The sequence below is a fragment of the Suncus etruscus genome, chromosome 3, assembly GCF_024139225.1.
Source record: "Suncus etruscus isolate mSunEtr1 chromosome 3, mSunEtr1.pri.cur, whole genome shotgun sequence".
NCBI classification, from domain to species: Eukaryota; Metazoa; Chordata; class Mammalia; order Eulipotyphla; family Soricidae; genus Suncus; species Suncus etruscus.
In genome coordinates this window covers 18,907,224-18,911,876 of record NC_064850.1, presented here as the reverse complement: position 1 = coordinate 18,911,876, position 4,653 = coordinate 18,907,224, and the positions used below count along the sequence as shown (strand labels likewise).

The 4,653-nt window shown below is 46.5% G+C and overlaps 1 non-coding gene across 1 annotated transcript; it reads right to left on the bottom strand.

Annotated features, from left to right (window-relative positions):
- Positions 1-1,517: 1,517 nt before the first annotated feature.
- On the bottom strand, positions 1,518-1,681 carry LOC126005710 (U1 spliceosomal RNA). Its single transcript, XR_007494749.1, has one exon. It is a non-coding gene; the product is annotated as a U1 spliceosomal RNA (small nuclear RNA).
- Positions 1,682-4,653: the final 2,972 nt, after the last annotated feature.

Sequence of the window (4,653 nt, the reverse complement as noted above, 5' to 3'; positions counted from 1 at the left end):
GCAGGACATTTGTCTTGCATGCAGATAAATGGTAGTTCGAATCCCGGTTTCCCATATTGTCTCCAACAATTTTTTGTTTGTTTTGTTTTGGGGCCACACCTGGCAGTGCTCAGGGATTACTCCTAGCTCTCTGCTCAGAAATTGCTCCTAGCAGGCATGGGGGATCAAATAGGATGCCAAAGATTGATCCCAGGTTGGCTGCATGCAAGGCAAAAGCCCCTCCCCTGTACTATCACTCTAGCCCCTCCAACAATTAGTAAATATATAATCCATCTCTCCATTTCTGGACCTCCATGCTTTTTTGTGGGGGTTTGGTATACCTAGAGGTGCTCAGGAGGTCAAATCTGGACCAGCTGTGTGCAAGGCAAGTGTCTTATCCACTGTATTATTACTTTGGCTCCACCTCTGTTTTTTTTTTTTTTTTTGTTTTTGTTTTTTTTTTTGGTTTTTTTTTTTGGGCCACACCCGTTTGACGCTCAGGGGTTACTCCTGGCTATGTGCTCAGAAATCGCCCCTGGCTTGGGGGGACCATATGGGACGCCGGGGGATCGAACCGCGGTCCTTCCTTGGCTAGCGCTTGCAAGGCAGACACCTTACCTCCAGCGCCACCTACCCGGCCCCTCCACCTCTGTTTTTTTAATTACAATATTATTTTTTCATTTAGGTCTTTTTTTTTTTTTAGTTTTTGGTTTTTGGTTTTTGGGTCACACCCAGTGGCACTCAGGGGTTACTCCTGGCTCTAGGCTCAGAAATCACTCCTGGCAGGCTTGGGGGACCACATGGGATGCCGGGATTTGAACCACCATCCTTCTTCATGAAAGGCAAATGTCCTACCTCCATGCTATCTCTTCGGCCCCTCATTTAGGTATTTTTTTTCCTTCATTTTTTTGTTTTTGGGTCATACCCAGTGGTGCTCAGGGCTTACTGCTGGTTTTCTGCTCAGGGATCACTCCTGTCAGGGCTTACGAGACCAAATAGAGTAACAGTGATTGAACCAAAGTCAGCTGCCTGCAAGCTGCCAGCTAGTCTATCTTTACGACCCTGTCTTTATACTTCTAATTTTTTTATTCCTCCCCCCCTCCCCGGTTTTGGGGCCATACCTGACAGCATTCAGGGGTTATTTCTGGCTCTGCACTCAGAAATCCTTCCTGGCAGGCTTGGGGGACCATATGGGATGCCAAAGATCGAACTTGGGCCCGTCCCAGGTTGGCAGCATGCAAGGCAAATGCCCTACTGCTGTGCTATCACTCCAGCCCCCTGCTTTATTCCTTTATAACAAGGGTCTCAAACTCGAGGCCCTCCATACAACATTTTGTGGCCCGCGGCCGGCCTTCAAATATCACAGTATTTGCAATTATTCACTTACCGAATAATCACAATAAAAATTGTATTAGTAAGAAAAAAATCGCATTAAACATTCGCATACCCCGAGCAGTTCCGTTCAGGGTATGTAAATGTTTGATGCGATTTTTTGCGATTTTTTTTCTTACTGATGCGATTTTTTTTCTTTTTATTTTCAGGGGAGAGCGTGAACGCAGTCCCCCACTACCACAAATTATGCAGTCAAGTTTCCCACATTTGGAGAAATCGCAGGGGTCAGCACACCCGGAGTGCAATGGGTGAGCCTCGCCCTGGGGAAACCACCTTCGTGACCATGGTATCTCCCCTGCCAGGTAAGTATACGAATGCAATTTTTTATTGCAAATATTCGGTAAGCAAAATCCCTTATGCGGCCCTGCCTCACCCCGACTTTGCCTCCTGCGGCCCCCAGGTAAATTGAGTTTGAGACCCCTGCTTTATAGGGTGTGGTGTGAACCACAGCAGTACTGCTCAGGAACCACATCTAGAGGGACTCAGGGGACCATATGCAGTGCCATGGGGCAAAGCAGGAACCGGCCATGGGCAAGGCAAGTATCCTATCCACTGTACTATGGCTCTGTCTCCTAATTAGTTTATTCCTAAATAATTTATAGGCTTTGTTACTATGGTGAAATAATATTGTATTTGTTATTGCTTGTATGTAGGGAAGCTTTTGTTTTTTAAATAGTGGCCTGGATACAGTTGCTTTGCTAGGCACTTTGCTTTGCTAGGTACTTAATTTGCCATGCTTTCATAAATCATAGCAAATTTGCATTTCCTTTCAAGATTTTAAGTTTCCAGTTTCTTTTTTTTTGGGGGGGGGGGCCACACCCGGCGGTGCTCAGGGGTTACTCCTGGCTGTCTGCTCAGAAATAGCTCCTGGCAGACACAGGGGACCATATGGGACACCGGGATTCGAACCAACCACCTTAGGTCCTGGATCGGCTGCTTGCAAGGCAAACGCCGCTGTGCTATCTCTCCAGGCCCAAGTTTCCAGTTTCTTATGGTGTTAGCTGCACCTTCTGGTATTGGTTTCTTGGAAAGGGCCTCCAAAGTAGTTCTGGCCATAAGGTATTGGGTATCAAACCCACAACCTCATGCATGCAGGTATGTGCTCCAATCCTGTGAGCTGTCTCCCTGGCCTCTTCTAGCATGTGCATGTTTGGGGGTGGGGGTGGGGGGCAGTGCATCTCCAGTCAGGCTTAGGAAATAGCCTTGGATCTGTGCTCAGGGGATCATGTTATTCCAGGGAGTTAACTGGGGTCAACCAGTTAAGCCTTTACCCAGTGTGTCTCATCAGTGAGTTGTAGAAGTCATGGATTCATTTCTGAGTGCCTTTGGGCATGTCTCTCAAGGTAGGGTGAGATATGTTGTAGCAACAAACAATCCTCAAGAGGGGCTGGAGTGATAGCACAGTGGTAGGGCATTTGTCTTGCATGTGGCCAACCCGGACTGACCCGGGTTGGATCCCCACCCAGCATTCCATATGGTCCATATGGTCCCCCAAGTCTGTCAGGAGTGATTTCTGAGTGTAGAGCCAAGAGTAACCCCTGAGCACTGCTGGGTGTGGCCCCAAAACAGAAAAATGCCCCATGCTCAACACCAGCAAATGTGAGAGGTCCCTTACAGCTGTTTCTCAGATGGACAGAGCCTTGACTTCATGGATGGGACATCATGGTCACTGCTGCAGGAGGAAGAAGCATGGTGAGCTCTACCCTGGCTTCTGAATCTTCTACATGGAGGTTTCTGTCTTCCACTCACCTTCCATACATGAGCACATCAAAGCAAGTCTTGGGGTCAAGCCTAACTTCCAAGGAGATCAAAATGTGTGAGACAAAGCACATATTGGGACAACTGGACCGTGGGAATGCCTCGAAACACCCCTATTACACATGGCATTTGCTTTAAGTTTCTGGCAGATAACATTTTATCAGGTTCAGAAGTAAGTCTATGAATTTGTTTAGAGTTTGTTAAGAGTCTATCTTTATCATGAATGGCTTGTAAATTTTATCAATGCTGTTTGATGATCTCCTTTCATGTGTTAAGGCTTGATCCACCTTTCCCTGCCTGGAACAAGCTCTTCCATGAGCCCCTCCAAATGTATCCTCCCTATCATTCTGTCAAGAGATACGATTTTGTGCATTCATTCAACAATATGTTTTGGGGTTTTTTTTTTTGCTCAAGTTTATTGAGCAATATTTTGCGCCAGATACTGACCTAGAATTATCCGAGAGCAAAGCAGATAAAAGGCCTTTCCCACGCAGGTCTAACTAAGCCTGGGCTGGACAGAACATGATGTGTGAGAAGTCAGCTAGTTAGAGACCCTGCTCTGGTGTAAAGGCAGCAGTGCAGTGGGGAGGAAGCAAATGGAAGTGTATGGTTCAGGTAACACTGATGTTACGTGAGGGTGCTGACTTGAAGCAGAGCAGGGTGGCAGAGACCTAGAGGTAGAGCTACGAGGTCAAAGGCCTTGGGCTCGGAGCTCTCCCATTGTGTCCCAGAGCTGAGAGAAAGCTGGAGTGAGTGAAGGTGAGTCTGACTGGCAGGAGATGAAACTCCAGAAACAATGGCAAGGATGTGCTTAAGCCTTGGAGGGCCTGGTAGGAACTTGGAGATCTTTGAAGAGAGATGGAACACCCTGCTGAGGATCTGCTGTGTGTGGTTTTTGTTTTTTGGTTTTTTTTTTGGGGGGGGGTATTTTTGGTTTTTGGTTCACACCTGGCGGTGCTCAGAGGGTTACTCTTGTTATGCACTCAGAAATCGCTCCTGGCTTGGGGGACCATATGGGACGCCAGGGATCGAACCGAGGTCCGTCCTGGATCAGTCTAGTGCAAAGAAAATGCTCTACCTCTGCACCACCACTCCAGCCCCTGCTGTGTGAGCAGAGCCAGGAGTAACCCCTGAGAGCTTCTGGATGTGGCATATATATATATATATATATATATATATATATATATATATATATATATATATATATACATATATATACATATATATGTGGGAAATTAAGAGAAAGCAGAACTATTTCAAAATGTTTAACCTGTGAAATGAGAATTAGTGGTTTTACGTGGAAAAGATTTCAGAGAGGAATACAGAGTTGTCGCCTCTCTTTTTTTCATTATGACAATTATTTTCTGGGTGGGGGAGGTAGGATTTGGGTCATGCCCAGCTATGCTCAGGGCTTTCTCCTGCAGTCTCTGTGCTCAGGGATCACTCCTGGTGGTGCTCTGGGGAGTATATGTGTTGTCTGGGATCAAATCCACGTTGATGGCATATAAGGCAAGTGCTTTACTT